The sequence below is a fragment of the Herpailurus yagouaroundi genome, unplaced genomic scaffold, assembly GCF_014898765.1.
Source record: "Herpailurus yagouaroundi ecotype Mexico unplaced genomic scaffold, PumYag 195, whole genome shotgun sequence".
Taxonomy (NCBI): domain Eukaryota; kingdom Metazoa; phylum Chordata; class Mammalia; order Carnivora; family Felidae; genus Herpailurus; species Herpailurus yagouaroundi.
This window is the reverse complement of record NW_024412426.1, coordinates 11,042,118-11,066,212: the sequence shown is the minus strand read 5'-3', so window position 1 is coordinate 11,066,212 and position 24,095 is coordinate 11,042,118. Positions and strand designations below refer to the sequence as shown.

At 43.6% G+C, this 24,095-nt stretch overlaps 1 long non-coding RNA gene across 2 annotated transcripts in view; it reads right to left on the bottom strand.

The window, feature by feature from the left end:
* Positions 1-24,095, bottom strand: part of LOC121011836 (uncharacterized) — a 73,495-nt gene that overhangs the window by 6,898 nt on the left and 42,502 nt on the right. The window contains exons 5-6 of one of the 2 annotated variants that reach the window (XR_005781790.1): positions 10,218-10,326; positions 7,419-7,549 (exon numbers count right to left, since the gene is read on the bottom strand). This is a non-coding gene — a long non-coding RNA (uncharacterized LOC121011836). The remainder of the gene's footprint in view (positions 1-7,418; positions 7,550-10,217; positions 10,327-24,095) is intronic. The other variant, XR_005781791.1, reaches the window with a different exon arrangement.

The following is a 24,095-nucleotide window of genomic DNA, read 5'->3' as shown; positions in this document are numbered from 1 at the left end:
TTTCACACATCAAGCCCAGTAGTTTGACTGTGTGTCTACGTGTGGTTTTCTTACCTGCTTAGTAATCAGAATCCTGCTTGGAACAGACTATGCTTCTGGGATTTGTAAGTCAGTTAATCATCAAATCTAAGAAAATGTGAACCATTACTTTTACAGAAATTTTTTATGTACCTTCTTCACTTTCTTTTCTTTCTGGCATTTCAATTACATAGATGTCAGACTGTTTTCTATTATCTTACACATCCCTGAGATCCCATTTTTAGAAATATTTTTATTTAATGTTCTTAAGTGATAATTTCTATTAATTTGTCTTCAAGTTCACTAATTATTTCTCCTGTCATCTCCATTCAGGTATGAATCCTTTCCAGTGAACTTTTCATTTAAGTTGTTGTACATTGTAGCTCTAGAATTCTTATGTTTTTTAAAAAATAGTTTTCACTCCTCTGTTGAGATTCCCTATCTGATAGCTCACTGAGACCACATTGTATTTTAAATCTTTAAAAATATTTATGGTTGCTGCACTAAATCTTTGTTTGCAAATCAAATCTTTGGACCATCTTGTAGTCAATTTTTATTTTCTACAATCTTCCTCTGATTTTTGTTCCAGGAGGCAATTCAATTGCTTGCTGAGCACCTTAAATCTACATAAACATGTTTTATGCTTTCTTATAGTAGATATGTGGAAGGTGCTGGTGTTTTCTAAGACTCTGTAAACTGGGTAGAGTCAGCTTCCAAACTCTGATGGCTCTACCAATCAGAAGTCTTGTTTTTAGGTCTTGTTACTGAGTCTATTGTAGGCCTTGCTAGATCATGATCCTTAGTACTAACGCATGGTGTTTCTGGTGTCTCGGCTGGATACCCAGGGTGTTAATGAGGTCTCTACTCTCTGGCTGGGCTGGCACACCAACATTTCCCAGCTTCATCTCTCAGATCCCTTTGTCCCACTCACATAGAAGCCACTCTCTGGTAAACTTAGAACATGCACAGCCTAGTCCTTAGCCAAGGTCAAGATTTTTGAGTCTCACTTCTGTGTAACTCCTCCCTACCTAGTGTCTTGCTTTGTCTTAAAGATCCTAACTAGTTCAGCATCTCCAAACTCTGAAGTTGTCTCCAGGCAGAGAGAGATGGCAATCATAGGGATCACCTTGTGAATTTTTCCTGGTCTCAAGGACTACAGACTTGTGCTGCCTGTTGCTCAAAGCTTGACAACAGTTGCCTTATACATTTTGTACAGTTTTAGTTGTTTGTGGAAGGAGGGCTAATTCCACACCGGCTATTCTGTCATGGCTCAAGTCTTATCTATAGTTTTAAGGAGCTACCTGATGAAATCTGAGATCCATTAATAACAACATCTGAGATTTTATGGTGATATTCAGGTGACTGAGAAAGGAAGATATAATAACTAAATTCAAAAAAAGAAATGAGAGGGGTGCCTGGGTGGTGAAATCGGTTAAATGTTGGACTCTTGCTTTCGGCTCAGGTCATGATCTCACTATACTAAGATCAAGCCCCTCATCAGGCTCTGTACTGGGTGTGGATCCTGCTTAAGATTAGATTAAAATTTTTTTTAATGTGTATTTATTTTTGAGAGAGACAGAGACAGAATATGAGTGGGTTAGGGGCAGAGAGAGAGGGAGACACAGAATCCGAAGCAGGCTCCAGGCTGTGAGCTGTCAGCACAGAGCCCAACGCGGGGCTCGAACTCATGAGCTGTGAGATCATGCCCTGAGCCAAAGTTGGACGCTCAACCAGCTGAGCCACCCAGGTGCCCCCCTGCTTACAATTATCTTGCCCCCTCCCTCTGCCCCTCTTCCCCATTCTTGCTCTCTCTCTCTCTAATAAATAAATACAATCTTTAACATAAAGAAACGAGAGTCAAATTATGGACCAAATGATCACGAGACCTCCTAAAATGTACATTATGTTTCTATCTTCAGTGTATCTTCCTTGGAACAACCATCTTCTACTCGCTTCCTGGGTTATGAGTGGTTTTCAATTGTGGTGCCTACCTAACCACTCTCGGTCACAGATGTGGGCATGCTTGTCCAAGCTGAGCCGATCAAAATATTCCACTCCAAGGACTCCAGTGGCTGGTGCAGGAATGAGCACCCAAACAGTGTCAGAATATTTCCTGAGTTTAACACATGGATATTGTAAGAGAGATGTTCTCTTTCTTTTGGGGTTGCTGCCTGGGAAGATTTGAGCTGAATCTCTTGACAGACAACTTGCCCACTAAAAGGCCAGAGTCTGTATAATAGGGGTTTGTCTGTCTTGGGCTGCTCAGCATCCAAACTTTCTTCCAATTTGAGATTTCTACTGTGTGACTCTTGGCAGGTGGTACCATCCTGCCACGCACCCTAGTTAACCAAACATTCTCTATCCTTACCCTCTGGAAGCTGTGCTTCAGCCAATCGGATTGAGTCTCGTCAATCCAACTCTCTTACCCAAGACTGCAGACAGGAAGGTTGTGATGTGAAGATGGAGAAATAATAGTGACCATTTGTACAACAGTAGAGGACTGGAAAATGCAACAAGAGCAGTTCAGTGTCCAGTGATGGCCCCTTCAGACGTATTTGCAACACGCGCCAGGGTGGCGCTGACAGTACATGGGCCCTTTCTGGACTTGGTTGTGCCCACAGCTGTCTGGGAACCCTTAGGTGTTTGCCTGCTTTTCTGTTCCTGGTTTTCAAGTCCTCCTGATAATCCTGTGAGCTACCCAATAGCCTTCTGTAAATTCCTTCTTTGTTAAAGTGTGTTTGACAGACTGCTAGCTGTCCCCCAAAAGGTGTGTATAAGTGGCTGGAGAAAGACAGATGGATACACACACACACACACACACACACACACACACACACACACATCTCGAGATCTCGAGATCTCGAGGTGGAGGGGAGAAAGGGAAAGAAGGAGGAAAGTCAAGAGAGGGAGAAAGAAAGGGAAAACTTTTGCTTTTCGCTTTATATTCTTCTGTACTGCTTAAATGTTTCAGAATAAGAAGCCTGTATTGTTCTCAACCTTTTTTAAAAAAAAACCAAGTGAAGAAGATTACCTTGACCTCAATTATCCAGACTTCAGTTGCTGTACGTCTAAATGCTATTTCTTTACCAATGAAATTATTCCATAGACAATGTAATGCAGGGCCTTGGCTGTGCCATTCTTCCTGAACTTCACTGTGAAAAAGAGAGCAACTGCTCTCTGTGAGGTCCTTTCCTTCCAGACATTTTGGAGGCAGGAATTTATAGCCCTCTGTGTTCTGAGGAAGGAAAAAGAATTTCTTCTGCATTGAGTTTTCCTTGGAAGATTTTCCCATTTGCTAAAATGTACTTTCCTCTACAACTGTGTCTCTCTCCTTCACTAGAAATTTCTCCACTGTGAGGAAAACTCTTTCCCCTGAGCCAGTATTCAGCCAAGCTGGTGGTTTTTATTTGTTTAGTTTGTAATTTTTTTCATGAACATGGCATGTGAGTGACTGACACACATATAATGGTTTCTTTGCTTTCTCTACTTTTGGACCTACACCTTCATTGGAGGTATTGCAAAAATGGCATCTGGGTAACCACTGGCAAGATGAAAAGCGATATATAAACCACATACCCTGCCAGACTAACATTTTGTCCAGGATGTGATGACGACCACCTCTGATGAAATGATGAAATGATAGGAAAGTTATGATTCCTTCATGGCTAAACCCTTTGGATCAGTGCTTCATCACTGTGACCCAATGAAATCCTCCCTGCTCCATATAGTTCTGTGTATATATGGTACCTCTTTATTTTTATTAGTTGTATAAAATATACGTCCTATAGTGCAATTTCACACATAGGACTTCCTTTAGGCCTTGCAGCTCAAAAAAATTTCCCCATAAATTCCACTTGGGATTTGGGATTAATTTGGGCTAAACTGGCTACTTTAAAATACGAATGTCCTGCTGGGTGGTAGATTCCACTTCTCCTCCAGTAAGAATTATTTAACTAAATAGTATGTGTGTAGAGTCTGCCCCAACAGACCAGTCCTTTACCTTTCTCCACCTGCTCTGTGTCCTGAGTTACTGATTTTTATTGGCCACATAGCCTTGCTCCCTTGCCTTCCGGATTGGGCAGGTTTAGTCCATGGACAGTTCTGGGAGGAGATCAAAGGGTGGAAGCAAAGAGAGATTAGGGTATTTATTCCCCTGGCTCCTTCCCTCCTGGGCCATGACTTGGCACTGGCCGTGTTTCTCCACCTAAGGCCAAAGCCCTTACCTGGCTTTGGTAACTGCTTCCTCCAATCCTTGCCCCTTTCTGCTATTATTGTACTTAGGGAGCTTTATTATCCCTTGTTGATTTCATTTAACCCTGCCCACATCTTTGCCTCTTCATTAACTATTTTCCAATCATGGCTTTTGGTTTTGTTTTTAATTTTTAATGTTTATTTACTTTTGAGAGAGAGAGAGAAAGAGGGAGAGAGAGAGACAGAGCATGAGTGGGAGAGTGGCAGAGAGAGAGGGAGAGACAGAATCGGAAGCAAGCTCCAGGCTCCTAGCTGTCAGCACAGAACCTGACGTGTGGCTCGAACCCACGAACGGTGAGATCATGACCTGAACATGTTTAACCGACTGAGCCACCCCGGTGCCTCCAATCATCACTTTTAAATGTGCTATTTCTTTTCTGACAGGACCCAGACTGATGGCAGTGATCCCACTATGAATGGCCTCAAGAAATAGATCTCCCAAATTGTACATTGGGATTGTATCATGTGGAAGGCAGAAGGACGTCCTCCCCAAAATGTCCACATCTTAATCCCTGGGATCTGTGAACATGTTAGGTGGTAAAGGACAGTTAAGGTGGCAGATAGAATTAAGGTTGCCTATCAGTTGACCTCAAGATAGGAAGATTATCCTGGGTGGGCCCAATGCAATCACAAGGATCCTGAAAGTGGAAGAGGAAGGCAGAAGAGGAATCAGTGCCAGACTGGTGTGAGGTAAGAAAGACTGACCAGCTGTTTCTGACTTTGGACATGGAAGGGCGTCATGAGCCATGAAATGCAGCCAGTTCCTAGAAATGGAAAAGTCATGGAAAGAGATGCTTCCCTAGAGTCTTCAGCAAGGATACAGTCCTGCTGATACCTTGATTTTAGCCCAGTGAGACCCGTCTCAGAGTTTTGACCTACAGAGTTGTAAGATAATAAATATGTGTTGTTTTAGGTCAATAAGTTCATGGTAATTTATTATAGTAGCAATAGGAAACTGATACAGGTTACTAACACATTCGATGAGAACATAGAACTTTCTTCTTTTTTTTTTTAAGTTTATTTATTTATTTTGAGAGAGACAGAGACAGTGCAGGGGGGGGGGCGGAGAGAAGAGAGAGAGAGAGAGAGAGAGAGAGAGAATCCTAAGCAGGTTTCATGCTGTCAGCTGCAGAACCAGATGTGGGGCTCGAACCCACAAACCATGAATTCATGACCTGAGTAGAAACCAAGAGTCTGAGACTTAACCTACTGAGCCACCCAGGTACCCCAGAACATAGAACTTTCTTGATGTAAGAAAATGGAATATGTATAATCCATAGTATATTATTAAAATTATTCCTAGTAACAGGGATTGGGATGCTATGCAGGTGAAGGGCAAGGTATTAAAAAATCATTTAGCTGTGGTCCTTAGGTGCTATGATGACAATGGTAATTTTCAAGACAGTGGGGTGAGTTGGCTTTTTCTGTCAGTCCTAAATAATGTACACAGATAAAAGTACTGATTTAAAGCTTTGGAGATACAGTCAGGGTATAAACTTTAAACAATGCCTGGGGGCACCTGGGTGGCTCTGTTGGTTAAGCGTCCGACTTTGGCTCAGGTCCTGATCTCACCATTCATGAGTTCAAGCCCTGCGTCGGGCTCTATGCTGACGGCTCAGAGCCTGGAGCCCGATTCAAATTCTGTGTCTCCCTCTCTCTTTGCCCCTCCTCTGCTCACACATTCTCTCTCTCCTTCAAAAATAAATAAAAATTAAAAAAAATAGTGCCTACCTTTGAGACATGGGCTGGGAGTATTCGGGCAGATGCAGAAAAGACAAAGAACCCTGAACCCCCAAATTGTCTTAGAACTTTCTTGCATATAAGCACCCCGATCCAGTTTAGGGGTTGGAGAACAGAGAATTGGTGATAGATGAAAGAAGCCATGCCTCTCCACTTAGTCCTCACATTAGCCTCAGAAACAGCACTGTGCCACTGTTTTATATTGGTCATTTTTCCCCCTCTATTTCTCTGAAACCTTATATAAAAGGCACTGGTAATGGCTGACATCTGACGTTTAGGTGAGATTTTGGCTGAATTCATATCTCCCACAATGAATGGTAGCTGTGGGTCCTCTGTATTGAGGATGTAAGTTGTTGTTTTTTTTTTTTTTTACTCAGATGAAAGGATGCTGAGGCAAAGTGTGGCTTAAGGTGAAAGCGTGTTTCCATTTTTCTCCACCCTGCCTTGTGTCCTGAGAAGCTGATCTTTATAGACAGCATCAACCAGGCTTCCTTGTCCTCTGGCTTCTGGCTAGGTTTGGCCAATTTAAGGCACTGGCGGAAGATTAGAGGATGAGCTGGGAGAGAAAGGGCAGGGGATTTACTTTCCTGCCTCCCTCCTTGCAGGGCTACAGTTGACTACATTTGCCACAGCCACTATTTTCGAAACATAGCCAGAGATCCCAGCCCATGCTGGGCAGCCTGGGTCTACAGCTTGCTGTTGTTTCTACAGTTTCCTGGGGTCCTTCACCTAACCCTTTCTGGGTTTCCTTAACCTTGCCTTTACTTTTCTAAGTAGCCCCTTTATTAATCTCTTCAAATATCCCCTTTTTCTTGCTGGAACTCTCACTGATACCATCATCATCATTGCCATCATCATCAGAGCAACTAACATTTACTAATCACTTATTATGTTCCAGGCACTGTGCCCAAACTTCTCACACAAATTACTTATTTTATCCTTACTATAACTTTATGGTATGCATGACTATTGTTACTCTGTTTTAGAGATCAGGAAATTGGCATTTAGAAATTGGCACACAGCTTTCCCAAACTTACCTAGCTAGACAAGATTTGAATCCAGTCTGCAGCATTTGAGAAAGCATGGTAGAATAAGTATAGAAGACAGGTTTTGAAATCAGAGACTTGGTGACAAATATCAAATGATGATCTGAGCCAAAACACTTAATCCCTCTGAGCTTAGGTTTCCTTATTTCTGAAATGGGAACTGCCTTGCCTCAGCTAGTTAGAGCTCTTTTTTGCAAGCAACAGAAGAAACACGAGCCAATCAAAATGACCGGATTCCAGGGAGTTGTGGAGATAGTAACAACTAATGAAAGCATTCTTCAAGGCGTCCATGTTGTCAGTTCCAACCATCTTCCATCCGTGGCTGACTGCTCAAGACTCAGATTCCCAGGAGAGGGTGCCTACCTGGTCTGGCTCATGTTACTTTCCACACCTTTAATTCAGTAGGGTAGGTCATCAAGTATTCATTCAGTGATGGAGAGTTCATCTCCCAAGGAAAACTGGTGTGATTTTACCTGAAAATGGGGTAAGGGATGCTGTAAAGGCAAAAAGGAAACAAACACTATAAAACGTGGTTTCATGAATGCTACAAAAAGTAAAGGAGAGGGGCGCCTGGGTGGCTCAGTTGGTTAAACGTCCGACTTCAGCTCAGGTCATGATCTCGCGGTCCGCGAGTTCGAGCCCCGTGTTGGGCTCTGGGCTGAGGGCTCAGAGCCTGGAGCCTGCTTCCGATTCTGTGTCTCCCTCTCTCTCTGCCCCTCCCCCATTCATGCTGTGTCTCTCTCTGTCTCAAAAATAAATAAACGTTAAAAAAAAATTAAAAAAAAAAAGTAAAGGAGGTAGTTTAGGCAAAGCACCTGACACAGGAGTCAGGGCTTTCTCTTCCCTTTTGTTAAAACATTCAGAAAAGGGGCATTTAATAGTAGTATAAGAAATGATATTGCATAGAATTTATCCTCCACTGGCTGTTTCTATTGTCTACCTCCTGATAGTCTCTCACAGGAACTATCTGATGTTAACCTCCCTCTTATTCTGCCCAGTGACTGCCAACCTTTCCCCATAATGCCTGTGTTTATATAGATTTCTCCCCATTGCTTATAGGCATCTTTCTATGGTCTGTCCATACTAATGTGCTAATCTGAATCATCTCATTGGTGAGCATCCTGTTTTTTCTCCATCGTTACATTTTTTAAAATTTCAAACATATAGAAAAATTAAAAGAATCAGACAGTGAGCACCCATAAACACACCACCTAGATTCTACCAGTAATATTTTAGGTTATTTGCTTTATGGCATGTCCATCCAACTGTCTGTCCATTCATACATCCATTCAAGCCCCTGTTTGACAACATTGTATCTTAATGGACTAATAAAGATTTTTTTTTTTACAATGAGGCAAAATCTTTCATATCAATGTTAGCAAAGAACCAAATGACAGAGGTCCCAGCAACAACTAGGGGTTGGGCCAGTATCTGTTGGTTAATGCTTTGAATAGAAGAAGTTTTTAAAACATTTGTTTCTCACAGAATGTAACCATCTGTTCTTTCTAACAGGTTCTTGACTTCTATCATTTCTAACTATGTCTCTAAAATAGATTTTTCAGAGAACTGCTTTTGGAATGATTGGGAAAGTGTTCTTGGGAAGAATTCACTGACTGAAGTGAGCCAAAATCAGAAAAGTATACGGATGGAGCACTTCCTATGTAATAATAATAATGATAAGTTTTGAAAAATGTCTGGTCACCAAAAATGTCTGTCAGGAGTCAAACACTCTGAGAGGGATGGTCCCAATCTTGAGAATCAGATAAACAACTCAACTCCTCAGGGCTACTGGAATACCAAGATAATTTACACACCCCACATTGCATTCTATTCATACTGACTAGGTTTCACTGTGAGACTTGTGGTTTCATTCAAGCTCCTGAATTCAAAATTCAAACATCTGGGTTTTTGTTGATTTGCATACTTGTTGAAAAGAGATGTTGAGCCAGTGCTGGTCAAATTTTAGGTGCAAAGGTAATAAAGTGGAAGAAACATAACATGGCCATTTTTGAAGTGTAAATACAGTTCACATTTAAGTCTACAATATGGAATGTCTAGTCTTGGTGCCATTTGTCTGTGTTCTGGCATGAGATTTTTATATCTTGATGGGTAAGTAGAGGTGGATGAGTGTGTTTTGGGAGTACTAAGGTGGAATTAGCAGGTGGCTGAGGTAAACTTGCTGAGAAAAAAAGGAGATGGAGGAATAATTCTGCCAGCAGGAGAGAGAAGGTCTAATCTGTACTGGAAAGAATAGTGAAATGTAAATAGAATCTCAGGACATGTCAACGAAGAAGAATAAAGATGAAAAGGGGATAACATAGAAGAGAAATGCAAACAACACCTAAATAAGTGAATATAGACTGAATGGAGAAGAGACATCTCTGAGTTTAGGTGAGAAATTCTCAAGTAACCAGGCATGCTATAATAAAGACTGGCCTGGGGTGACAGGATATAATAAAAAAGAAATGAGTACTATAGACAGGTAAAATACCAGGGAGAGGTTCTTATGTGCTTAGGCCAATCAGCACAGCCCATCAGCCTAACCCCAGTCAGCTCAGACGTGGCCACAGAGCCTTTTTAAAAATGCTTGGATAGAAAAGTACTCTCTTCTGGTTGGTGTGCTGTGTGGACCTGAAGCTTGGAACTGCTGCAGCCATGTTGACACCATGAGGGAAGACAGCCTTATGATGATGCTTCCCCTTCAAAGACAGAAAAATCAGGTCATCCAGGACAACACCGAGCCACTGATCAACCTTCTCTGAAATTCAAACCACCCCGGGATTTAACAAATTCAACCTCATCATTGAATAGGTACAAATTGATAATGGTGTCGGTGTACCCAGAAGGCATCACTAACATAGTTAATGGTGCCAATTTTACATCCTTATTGGAAAATAATCTTCTACCACATCCTCTGGCACATAGACAATGTTCAGTTAAAATATAAGTGGAGGGGGAAAAAATCTAGCTAAAAGCCAAGGTTCGAAGCAAAGGTAAGATATCATGTTTGTGACAGCAAAGTGGTGTTGAGTAGGGGGTTTGTGGCCATGCCAATGTAAGGAGGAATTAGCAAAAAATTCTATTTTTCCCATTCACCATTCTGTAACAGAGATAAAGCACCTGAGGATATAGAAATAGTGATCAGAAAACAGGTTTTCTCACATTTTCTCAGCTGCTTTTTCAAATTCTTTCCATTCTTGACAGTCAGCAACTCACAAGATAGGGAGGATAGTACACTTCTCTTCTAATTTTCCAGGGCAGAGGGAACTACCTAAAAAGGAAAATAATGTTCAATAGTGTAGTATGGGAGCTCAGTTCTGATGGTGACTTTTTTAAGGAACCATTATGTCCCCAAATAGTCTCTACCATCGGTAATTGTGCCCCCTTCTCCAAAGCAGGGGTGATAAATTAATACAGTCTTTCTGAGAGGCTTGGAAAATCTGCAAATGCAAACTACTTTAGAAACAGTCAGATACTAACTGAGTAGAGAGTAGAAATTACACCCTAGAGGAAATAAAAACAGCGTTTTTCTTAGTCTTTATTTCCAAGGTTTGTGTACAAGGCTAGCGTTTTTCAGTGAGTGACACTCTGGAGTCCTTTCCTAATGACCCTAAACAAATTTCAGAGATCAAGCAAAGCATCATTTTGGTTAATAAACAAGGTCATAAAGTGAATATGCCAATTTCAAAGCTACCGTTGTGTGGGGGAAGATTTTTTCGTTATGAACTAAACATATTAACTTTTATGGCAGCTCGTTGCCTTCTGAGAGCACTCATGTATCCCATTTATCAAGGCTGTGTGTAGCCTTGAGATGTGCGTGCTGTATCACTGGGAGACAGAGAGTTAATAAATATGGTGCAAATTAAAAAGAGTCTCACCTATGGGGAGAAATAAATGAGATGAACAGAGTGATTAAAGAAAGCATCTTACTCAAGCTGAGTACTGAGGCAAGATTCTCTAAGAGCTACAAGGAAGCATGAGTATAAATAGTGGGAAGGACAGAAATTACCTATGAAGTAAATATCTGATGACTTCTAGGGCTTAGCCTGGAATAACAGAGAGGTCAAGGTTATCATTAAAGCAATGTATGCACTAAATACATAAAGAGGTAAATGAGAAAGTCTCTGTCCTCCTAAGATTTATACTCTACTTAGGAAGACAGGTTATGCACATGGAAAGGTGCTATAGCATGCCCAATATTGACACTTAAGGGTTAAAGGAATTACAGTCCTAATGGTGTGGGAGCTTAGAGGATTGCTGTGGGCTTGGGCAGCTGGGGAGAAAGAGGTGATTCTGAGCTGGGCTTCGCAGAGAGAGTAGTCCCAAATGGGTGAGTGGATGAAAATGTATGTGAAGGGAAGTCAGAAAGGAAGAGGGAAAAGACAGATGAGATGGCCCCCCTGGTGCTTCTGGGACATCTTCGGACCCCATGAATTTCCTCATCTCTCCCTTTCAAGCAATAATACTGCATTAAAGGAAGATAATTTGAATGAATAAAAGGAGGTCTTCTACAGATCCTCAAAAAGAGCAATTCTATTGTAGTGCTAGCTTTCTATGATATCTATGTGTATATTTGCTATATCAACACAGAAGTTACGGAAAAAAGAAAAATATAGGCTCTAATCATAATCATGACGGTAACTGACTAAAACCCAACAGGTATTCTTTCCAACAATTTAAAAATAGCAATAACATCATCACCCGAGATTTGAATTCACTTCAGGCACAAAGTAAAATATTACAAAAATAATTTCCCGGACACCTACTTAAGGGGAGATTTCAGGTCAGAAATCACATTAAGGAATTAGTTACTAAGCACCAGGACAAATCCATTAACATGGCAATCTTTGTGGTCATCTGCCATATCGCCAACACAGGTCTCAACATCATCACGTGGACAGGAGGGAAAACATTTTAATATGGGAAATGATGAGCACATCTTCTGTAAGTATCAAAGATCTCAGAGATCTTTCCTGGAATTACTGAACTATTTCCATCTTTTTAGTGAGAAATACCTTTTTAGGAAGGCAGCAGTTGATGTCATCTGGACTGTAGAGTCCTATTAAAGATGACTTCAACTCAACCACCTTGTAAATAATAATATTCTCATCACTTGAAATATTAAAGCCATGTGTACAGAGCTTACATCATGACATTATCTTTTTAATTTCTTCCCTCACCTGTAGCAATCTCTTTAGCCTCCCATCTTGGAGGATGACACCACCACCTATCCAGTGACCTAATCCAGTAACCCAGATGCCTATGTTTTTTCCTCACTGCAATTCCTGCTTCTTTCATTTTCACTCTCTTAGTATTCTCCCTGTCTGTGTCCACCACCCTATCCCTATTACTGCCATTAATCAGGTTCTCACCATTGCACAACTGGAATATTACAGTCTCCTAACTGGCCTCCTTTGCTCTCCTGTAGCCTATTTTCCCTAATGAATCAAGAGTAACCAATTCTGATAAGCACGATTCTGTTAATGGTACTGGCATAGGTTAAATCTTTCACTGCTTCTAGAAGAAGGCTCAAATAATTCGGCTGGGATAGAAAAATCTTCATGATCTGACCCATCTACTTCATGAACCTTATCTCTTATCACACCCCCCATTTCTTATCTCACAGTCCAGCCAGGATGGATTGTTTTCGTGACCTCTGAATGCATCCCATTCCTTTGTTCAGGCTCCTCTCGTGTGGAATGTTCTTTTCAGTGACCATGTCTACCTGGCCAACAAAGCCCACCTTTGAAGGCTCAGCCGAAGAATTATCTAGGAAGTCCTTCCTGTCCACTCCTTTAAGTAGAATTATTCCTAATCAGTGCTCCCGTTAAACCTGCACAGTCTTCTGGTATCACACATACTCATTGTGCTTTCTGGTTTCCAGGTCTGTTTTCCTTTTTAGGCTGAAGATAAGGGATGACGATGCCATATTCATCCCCGTATTGTATTCATATTTGTGTTGCCAGTTGGTTCCCTGTTAGGCTTTGCCAAAGACAGCACTAGAAAGAAGTTGCAAGACGGGAGGAGGAAGAAGGGACTTGCTCCTTCCTGTCTGCTACTTTCTGGCTTCTTGTCTGCTTCCTGTTCCTGTGAGCAACACTCCAGCAACACTTCCTTGCCTTCCTGAAGTAGCAGCTGAATCCCGTTTGCAATTTTTCCAACCCTGGCAGAACAAGCCTCATTGTTTCCCTCAAAGGGACGCCAGCATGAACCAGCTGCCCCCGCTCAGAGGGCTGGGTCCCAGTCTCCAGGGAATCCTCAAAGCCTCAAAGTTTTAATAATTCCAATTTCTTTCCCTGTTCTCCCAGGCTTGGAGGTGGGAGCTGCTTCCTGCAGTTGCTACTTCGATGGAACTGTAGAATTCTCATTTTATACTTTCAGTGATCTAGTTAACAACCACATCTGGTTAACAACTCTTTTTTTTTTTATTTAAAAAAAAATTTTTTTTTAATGTTTGTTTATTTTTGAGAGACAGAGCACGAATGGGGGAGGGGCAGAGAGCAAGGGAGACACAGAATCCGAAGCAGGCTCCAGGCTCTAAGCTGTCAGCACAGAGCTTGATGGGGGGCTCGAACTCATGAACCACGAGATCATGACCTGAGCTGAAGTCGGACGCTTAACTGACTGAGTTGCCCAGGCACCCCTAAAAAAACCAAAATCTTAAAAAAAAAGTTTACCTCCAAAACATGCACTGAATTAGTAATGTTTTTGCAGGGAGCTTTATTCAGTATACCTTTATTCTCTAGGTCTTAAGTTTGACATCGTTGTTTCAGAGAATTGACATCATCATTCAGAGAATGCGCAATGTTGGCCACTTCGCACGGGGCCTACACTAGACTGTTTGTGACCAGTCCCACCCTGGACCAAGAATGCTCTTCTCATTCCAGCCCCATGATGACTAAGCCCACCATCTTGATCATCCGAGCAGATTCTCAACTGGTTTGTCATCTGTATATGTTTTCTGCTCTTTACCTCTCCCAGCCCGAGAGCAGGATTATTTCACTGTTTCTGTGAATCCCCCACAGCTCAGCAAATATTATGCAAACAAACACATGAAGGAATTAGGTGAATAATCAGGCAAAGAGAAAATTCACTTGCATTGACTTACCACTGTTTATTGATTAGAAGACTTTGGGCACAATAGCGCTTGATAAAGATTGTTAATTAATCATTCGCCAGTACAATGTATGATCCCCATTTCTTGTGAGTGATCCTGACTGCCTTACTATTGTTTTTGGACCTAGATCTTTCAGAGGAAACATTAATTTCTATTAACAGTGACAGAGGAGGCCACGGAAGGAAGAGCATGAGGTTGGAGTCAGAAAAAACTAGGTATAGATTCTGAAATTGCCACCTGTATGACCTTGGGGGCAAGTTACTTAAGCTCTTGGAGCCTCAATATCCTTTTCTGTAAATTGGAATAATAATAATAATAAATAAAAAACAGCTATTAATTGTTTTATACCAGATATGTTCTAAGAGTCATACATTTATTAACTAATTTAATCCTTACAACAACCCTGTGAGGTATTTACTATCACTACCCCCATTTTAGAGACAATCTCAGACAGGTTGAGTAGCTTGTCTAAGATAACCCCGCTAGGAATTCTTTGGGTCCAGATGTAGAGCCAAGCAGTCTGGCTCCAGAGCCCAGCTTCCTGACCATCTGCTGGCTCTTTCCTGATTACCAAGAATCTCATTCAATGAGCTAATACATGTTGAGGGCATGGCCCATGTAAGTGCCGCATAAATGGTGCTATTCTGGCACCCTGGAAGGGAATTCAGAAAGAGCTTGGATTCCGTAGCATAAGTTCAGATTAGATTTACCATTGAAATGATCTGACTGGTATGAACCGTTATTTTCGTTATGAACATTTTGGCAGAAGCGTCGGCCTCAAATAGTAGCAGAACACTTTCCTCCCATCCTTAGTGGTCAACGTGGTGAAAGGTATTTAGGTCTGTAGTGCTTATTCTGTGTTCCGTTGCTAAGGAAAAGGTGATGTAGCCAGATAATGCAGCGACAGGCGACAGCTGAGCCATGTAAAGGCAGCGTCCTGAGCCCTGAGCGAGCCTTCTCTGAGCCAGCACTCACTGCCTTTACCCAGCTCTGTTTCTTTCCAGGGCCTCCCACCGCCTACCATAAGGAACTCGTGTGTTGTCTGTCCTCCCGCAGAAATGAAGTCCCCGTAGGGTCAGAACAGGATCGGTTTGGTTCCCTGCTGCACGGCCTTTGCTTAAAACACCATCCTACCGAGAGCGGGCTCTCGCCTCGGTACGTGCTGCACAAACAGCGGGCACTGTCTTCAGTACCGGTTTTCCAGAAAATACGGGAGGAGTCTGCGTGCACTGTGGCTCATCCCCATTTCTGACGGGGACTGGGGACACGATCTTAAAACATAACTACAAGCAACAGGTCAGAGACAGTGCAGAGTCAGAGCCTGTATCTCCTTCAGCGCTTGGGTGAGGCTGCGGCTCCAGACGGGAGAGCCAGATAGGAGTCCTCCGAGGCTACAGAGAGGACAGATCGGAAGGAAATATGGAGGTGGGGTTGATGCCAGCACCTCGAATCAGGTCTGCTTTGAGAAATTCCGCTCAGAATTTAGTCAGGAAAGTGTCTCTCTCAAAAAACCATGAGGAGTAAATAGCTCTGGGATGTACTGTTTTGCTTTGGCTGCTTGGAAGCTTAGGGCCAAACTTCATGCTCAGAAATGGTAGTAATAATTGTTTAGGCCACAGTTTTAGTGTCTTTTTCTCTCTCTGATATACATATATATACATATACAATATGTTTATTGTATTTAATATAAGAATAAATATTTATCATGTATATTTATTTTGCTTGACATAAGAATAGATTTGATATATGATATATGAAATCTGATATATATGCATTCTGTTTTTTTTTTTAATTTTTTTAGGGTTTATTTATTATTGAGAGACAGAGAGAGCATGAGCATGGGAGGGGCAGAGAGAGGGGGAGACACAGAATCCGAATCAGGCTCCAGGCTCTGAGCTGTCAGCACAGAGCCCGACGCGGGGCTCGAACTCACAAACCGTGAGATCGTGATCAGCTGAAGTCAGACGCTTCACTGACTGAGCCACCCGGGCACCCAAATCTGTTTTTATTTTAATAAATTTATTACACATATCTTTCTGTTTGGAAACCATCTCAAATTTTAAAAGTAGGATATAAACGTAGATTTCTGAATAAAAAAGAAGTCAGAAAAGTCCTGAGGGTCAGGATGGTGGCCCCGGAAGAAGCCTCTCTTTCCTAGTCCCTGGCATGGCATGCATTTCCGCCCCTCACTGCGTTACCCCCCTCCCAATCTTGGCCCCAGCTCCGGACCTGCAAGGAGTGTCCGCTCGGCACATTTCTCTGCGTCCACCTCTTTCTCTACGTCACTGGTACCAGCCACACATCCAGCAAATCCGATCCCGTGCTCTTCCATTTAACCTTCTTCAGGATTCCTCACTTCACAGCAGAGAAAAATCCGTTGAGCCGAATAAACCCTCCAGCCACGTCCCATGTCATGTCTTTCTCCAAATTTATGTTTAGTCCGTGTGATTCTGTTTATAAAAATGCATTGGATATCTACTACATGCCTGGTTCTACGTGCCCTAGAGTTACAGAACGGTGGGGCTTAGCTCTTTCTGGGAAGTCCCCACAACACCCTTGAGGTCATTACCTCTCCATATACTCTATCTTGTCTATCCCATGCATTCTTTTATTATTTAGCTCCAATCCACACTGTTGGACATGGACTTTCTATGGCTTGTGGTTTACTTCTTCTGCTTGACTCTGCATTCATGGAAAGCAGGAGACATCGTTCATCCGTCTCCACGACTTCAGAGTCTAGGGGCTAGCACACAGCGGGTGTTGATAAACACATATGTGTGTATATAATAATTTTTTAATGGCGGAAATTAAAGGCGTGAGAAAGAATACCCAGGACAGTACCTTTCACACGGTATTTACTCACTAAATGTTTGTTTATGGGAAGAGAAAAGGAGGGTCAGAGACACCCCGTAACTGAGAAAGGGAAAGGGAAAAGTGGTGAATGGGTTGCATGAGAGACAAATGTCCATGTGTGAGAATCATGTGTTTTGGAAGAAGAACAATGATTGAACTTTCAAACATGTGTATTTAGTTTGATTCAGTAAGTATCCTTTTTTTTTTTTTTTTAAGTTTATTTATTTGTTCATTCTGAGAGAGAGCATGTACGCGGGGAGGGACAGAGAGAGAGGAGAGAGAGACTCTCAAGCAGGCCCTGTGCTGTACTGTTAGCGCAAAGCCCTATGCGGGGCTCGAACCCATGAACTGTGAGATCATGACCTCAGCCGAAATCAAGAGTTAGACACCTAACCTACTGAGCCACCCAGGTGCCCCTCAGTAAGTATTTTCTGGGGCGCTTGGGTGGCTCAGTCAGTTGAGCATCCGACTTTAGCTCAGGTCATGATCTCACGGTTCATGGGTTCGAGCCCCAAATCAGGCTTTCTGCTGTCAGCATGGAGCCCAGAGCCTGCTTCAGATTCTGTGTCCCTCTCTCTCTCTCTCTCTCTGCCCCTCCCTCACTTGCTCTCTCTCTCTCTCAAAAATAAACATTAAAAAAGAGAATAAGTGTCCTAAAAAATTTTTTTTAGTTTATTTATTTTGAGAAAGACAAAGTGAAGTGGGAGAGGGGCAGAGAGAGAGAGAGGGGGAGACAGAGAGAAAGAGAGAGAGAGAGAGAGAGAGAATCCCAAGTAGGCTCCACACTGTCAGCACAGAGCCCGACTCACAAAACCATGAGATCTTGAGATGAGCTGAAATCAAGGATTGGATGCTTAACTGACTGAGCCACCCAGGCACCCCAAAATAAGTATTTCTTTTTTTTTTTTATTTAAAAAAAATTTTTTTTTCAATGTTTATTTATTTTTGGGACAGAGAGAGACAGAGCATGAACGGGGGAGGGGCAGAGAGAGAGGGAGACACAGAATTGGAAACAGGCTCCAGGCTCTGAGCCATCAGCCCAGAGCCTGACGCAGGGCTCGAACTCACGGACCGCGAGATCGTGACCTGGCTGAAGTCGGACGCTTAACCGACTGCGCCACCCAGGCGCCCCCAAAATAAGTATTTCTTAAACATCAACTATAAATAGGAAAGCTGACTGGGCAGCTGGGGTTTGAGCAACACGTGAGCGGACGCACACTTGTGAAGTGCTATTTCATTACAAGTGTGGACTCCGGAACCGCATGAGCCCTGGTAGAGTCTGACCAACCCCTTGCTGCGTAACTTTGGGCAAGTTATGTAACCTTTTCAAACTGGATTTCCTATATAAAATAAGGATAAAAATTACCTAACTCACGGGTTGTAAGTTTGAAATGAGACAATTCATGTGGTACGTAAGGGACGTAGAAAGGATGTGGCAAATATTAGCTGTCAGTACCGGTAACCAAACGAGAGATAAAAACCATGGTCCAGATTTATCTTCTACTTGACAGAAAGAGCCACATTAACTCCTCATGTGAGTATAAAAACGTTTATCAAACACCATGATGTTTAAGCTGAACCATATGAAATGATCAACATTCAACTGGTTTTTGACTTATTAAAATGGTAAGATCCTTTTGTGGCTCAGTATTTCCTGCATGGTCCAGTTGGTCACGGGCCATTTAGAGGCACATCACTTAATTTCCTCCGTCTGCTCTGACATCTTTCCTCTCAGCCAGCTTGTTCATTTATGCTTGTTCACGATGCGTGCCCTGCTTACTTCCAGAAAGGACCCGAGGAGGCTCGACCCCTGTAGCCACGAGGCTGTCCGTGTGGTTTATTTGGCAATTAATCATGTGCCGCCCTGTGACAAATCCTCTGTTGTCTTGAACTGTTATGTAAATCTTGTACTGGATTTAGCTTTTTCAGGCCAAAAGCTGTCAATAGTGAGAGAGAACAACTTGGCCACATTGGAAGCAGACTGGAGAGTGTATGAGTGCCTTGCGGGGCCCTGGCTTCGGGGGCTGGGAACGGGAGCCTGGGGAGGAGGAAATGCAAGAATTACAGGCCAGTGAGCTGTCACCAGCACCCAGACAATGGCCCGAGGGCAGAAAAGGACTTATTCTATTCCACTTGATGACGTAAAGGAGGAGGATCCACCAGGAATCTTGACCAAGAAGGTGGAAGTTCCCTTGACAGAAAGAAACCCCTCTCATCTCTTTTAAGAAGGAAGAAGAACCTTTTTAAAAGAGTGATATTCAGGAGCATCTGGGTGGCTCAGTACGTTGAGCCTCTGACTTTGGCTCAGGTCATGATCTCGCAGTCAGTGAGTTCGAGCCCCGCATCGGGCTCTGTGCTGACAGCTGGGAGCCTGGAGCCTGCTTCGGATTCTGTGTCTCCCTCTCTCGCTGTCCCTCCTCAACTCACACTCTGTCTCGAAAATGAATAAACGTTAACAAAAAAAGTTTAATTAAAAAAAAAAAGAGCGATATTCAGGAGACAGCACTGCAGGTCAATAAAAAAAAAAAATGTACTTTCTAGACATGGGGCTGCCCAAGAGGATATGGCATTTGTGAAAGGTTGAAAACTACTGGGCCAGAAGATACTTTATTTCCAACTCTTGCCTTGTTTTCTAGTTTTCAGACTGTTGATTCCAGGCCGCTCTGCACATCCCTCCCTGTTCTCCAGGTGGTGGGGGCACCTCCTTCCCCTCCCCCACCCCGCCTCATCTCAAGGGCTGCAGAACAGAGGGGCTTGGGCCGAGGAAATGGCAAAGAGCTTCACCGAGGAGCAGGTGGGCCGGGAGGGCTGCATGGAGGCAGGCAAGACGGTCTTGCTGATTCAGTCACAGCGTCTGAGCCTAGAACCCACCTCTTAAACCTTGACCGAACTTCCTTTTGGCCGCTGTTTTCATGCACAGCCCGTGGCTTAAAAATGCTCACATACGCTCCTCCTGATTACTATGCGCTGTGGCGTCTCACACTTTCAGGGCTGTGTCTCTGCAGAGTGAAAGGCAGATGACAGGGAGCTTTTTGTCTTTCATATGCCACCTAGACTGTGACATGCCCCCACGGACAATCCGGGCAGCAGTGGGGCTCTCCCTTTGGTGAGAGATGTGACATGTGTCAGAAAAGGGAGCTGGCTCCCTCTTCAGAAGCTTGCTTCTTGCCGGGTGTCTGGAAGAGCTACGAGGTGGCTCACTTTGTCTGCCGGGCGGGCGAACAAAGGTGAGGCGAACCCCGCCCAGCGGACCCCAGAGCGGCAGCGCTTCTCAGCAAGGGAACCGGATATTCACAATCTGTGCCTCCTGGTCTCAGCCTGACACCCAATTTAAACCGTGACCTTAAGCAAGTTACCAAACCTCCTTATGCCTCTGCTTCCCCAACTGTAAAATAACCGTCCTGAAGTCTGTCAATAGTCCCGGGGAAGAGGTAATAAAATGAATGGTGATACACTTCAATAAGTAGTAATCGAAGCTGACTTTTACGTATGGTTTTGCATACATAAAAGTGCCCTAGGAAGAAAAGATGGTCTGATTCTTCCGAGTGATTTCCATAATGTTAGGCTGGCTCCCAGATCATGTTATGGAACTGTAATACAAAGAAGGTGATATCTGCACCTTATCTTCTTAGCTCATCCTGCTTTGTTTGTATTTACATGGCTGTCTAAGGGGATACCATCAATATCCTGTGAGGAAAAAGCTGTCTGTATGTCAGGGTCTGTCTGTCTGCACGTCGTGTCGTGGTAACATCCTCATAGCATGCCAACCAGGATGTCAGAGGAATGGGCTTCATCTCACTGTGGATTACAGTGAGTGGATCATTAACAGACCAGGAGCTTCCCAGTCCCATATTCTAGTAAACCTGAGGTTGAATGCAGGGTTGTTTTTGTTTTGTTTTTTTACTGTTTATTTATTTATTTTGAGACAGAGAGAGAGAAGCAAAGAGAGAATCCCAAGCAGGCTCCATGCTGTCAGCACAGAGCCTGATGCAGGGCTCGATCCCGTGAACAGCGAGATCCTGACCTGAGCTGAAACCAAGAATCAGACGCTCAACCGACTGAGCCACCCAGGAGCCCCCATGAATGCTGGTTTTGACAAACTAAAGCAGAGATATGCCCCTTGAGGAAAAGCACACCCAAGAAGTTCAAAACCATTTGTCTCTTGTTTTCTTTCTTTCCTCTTTCTTTCTTTTTCTTTCTTTCTTTCTCTTTCTTTCTTTCTTTCTTTTTTTAATTTCAAGGAAGACTGCTGCTAAATTTAAATTAAAGAATTTTTTCCTAGGCTGAAGTTACTCTTGCACTCAATAATCTGCTACTGAGCATGTGCTAAGTACCGTGAGCCCTTCTTCTCAGCACTGGAGATGTTAAGGATGAAAAACCATGCTACCTGAATGCAAGGAGCTTACAGTCCAGTCAGGAGGACTGACAAAGACATCCAATCCTAGCACAGGGTGCCATGTGCTGTGGAGAGAGGAAAGTCCAGGGTGCGTCCAGTGGAAAATGGATGAGGGGCATTCAAATGCAGTGGGAGGAATGACTTTTGGTCAAAGATGACCAGTCATCTCCACATGGTTAATTTCTCTTTCTCTCCTGAGACCAGGGAGAGAGAACTGATTACAACCATCGATTGTAATGACATCAAAATTGTAAGTATAAACCCACAACGATGTAGAAAATGGGAGAGGTACCTTCACACAAGAGTCTTTTAACAAATCAAAGGAAGAGAGAACGTGGATATAGAAGGTATACTGAGGAATTATGGAGGAAGCAGCTGCCCAGAGCACTGAAGGCGGGTGGTGAGGGAGGGGAGCGAGGGGGGAGGACACGACTGAAAGGGGATGCTCAGAAGTTAGGACCCAGGCTCGACAGACTGAGCCGGCAGGAAACAGGAGGATTCATCAGAAGTCTTTATGAGAAAGCCTCTTTATGAGACCACTTCACTCCCCTCTGGCATATTCAGCAGCCGAGCGTCAATCTCTCAAATAAATTAGGGTGTCCTTCAAATCGCTGGATGGCCCCAGAGAGCAGACCTGCACCTTCTAGCATTTAGAAGTCCATCAGAGGAAAGTGGGGGTAGAAGCCTCATGCAGGGTTCTGGGCAGTGAGCATTTTGCCCCCAGGGGACATTTGGCGGTGCCTGGAGAAGATAGTTTTGGTTATCTGGGAGGACAACTAACTTGGGGGAGGTAGACCCCAGAGATGCTGCTAAAAATCCTGCAATGCACAGGAGAGAGAGCCGCACAACAAAAGAATTACCTGGCCCCTAATGTCATTAGCGCCGAGTTTGAGAAACCCTGCTCTGACATAAAGCCTTCCAGCGTATAAACCCCACACAGTGCTCCGTTACCATTTCAGCAACGTCCCATTTCAGACACGCGGGTCAACTTCACTAAGTGTCTGGCCGGTGCTAGACGCTGTGAGGGATGCATTATGACAGATCCATGAGACTGTCTTTGGGAGCAAGGGGACATGGGGTGTCTCAGTGCTGCTCGGAAAACTCTGAGTGCAGCTAAATGTTTTAAAAAGAAGGAAGAGAAAGCATGAGAATCAAGAAGGAGCAAAGAAACCGCTCCCGTTGCACACTGTGCATGACAACGTGCACCCAGAGATGGCCAGCAGTGGGGCCAAGAGCAGGAGGAGGAGACTTTCTGGCCTCCAAGGGGGCAAACCTACTGAGGAGAATCAGCATCAGAAGTCAGGAGTTCAACTGGGATTACAAGCAAGAAATAGGGAAGGCCCTTGCTCCCTGACTCCAGGACAACACAGACTTCACGTGGGTGGGAAATGAGATGTGGAAGAATCGGGAACCCAGAGATGACTGACCCGGGCAGGCATGGCTCTTGGGGCGGAAGGGACCGATGCATCGCCCAGTACTGGGCTCACAACAGAGCAAGTGCCTTCGGCGGCAACTGGGTGCTGGCAGCACCCGCCTCTTCCTCTTCTTGGCCTCCTTTGCTTCTTGTAGGTCCAGTGCCCAGTGCAGCAATCAGAGGTCATCTGAGAGGACCGACCTGCAGGCCGCGAGGTGACGCCAGTGCACCTGCGAGAGGTGAATTCAGAGCTGGTGGGAAAGTGGAATCCCGGCTTTGGTTGGAAGTAGACCATTCCGTGTGCTCTTTCCTGCCGACCAGTCCCAGGATGGCTCCGCAGACCCACCACTGCGCTCCAGGGTGTTTTGACCGCACAAACCTCCTTCAGAAGTCACCCTCTAGATGCTTCTTGTTTTGTAGAAATAAAGCAAGAAAAAAGAGTGAAGATACCTCTAGGGGAGTTCTCAGGGAACGCCTGAAGGTATTCTGGGACAGCAAGGGTGAAATTCTGATGATGCACAAACAAAAACAGGGCCCCCTTCCGATCTCCACTGTTATCATCACTGATGAGTTACTCACTCATTCTCCAAGTTTATTTCATGGGTGTCTGAAATTGAATCAAGTATGACCATCTCAGAAATCTCCCTTATTCATGGTGTACATCTGGCCAAGCGGGTGATAAGAAAAAGGCTGAATGCCCCAAAATTTGTGCTGGAGCTGGTACAACCTCTATCTCGCTTTTAGGGTACAAAACACTGACCTAACCTGGACACATAATTAAACCGCAACCTTATTTGCTGCTTTAAGAAACACTTTGGGCCTGGGTAGTTTATCAGAACCAGAAATAAAAACCCTCCCATACCAAAAGTGTGGGAGAAAGAACTGCATGTTATTTAAGTGCTGGGCACTGTCCTAAGGACTTTGTTTTGGCATTTTAGTCCTCACAACAGCCATCTGAGTTAATATTACTAATCTACTTTATAGATCAAGAAATCAAGGTTCTAAGATATCATTATAACAACCTAACATGTTTTTATTAATTATTAAGCCTTCTATGTCCGGACCGAGCTATCCCCTGCCGGAAATAGATAAAATGATGCAGTCTCTCCCCTCTCTGTAGGATATGGATGTATACACACTGTTAGCTACATACCAGAAATATTACAGTGGAAGTGAGAGCTCCTGGAATCTGCCCAAAGGAGTAAGGGACAATGTCATAGTGAGGTGACACCAACTGACTCTTGAAGGAATAGGGACCTT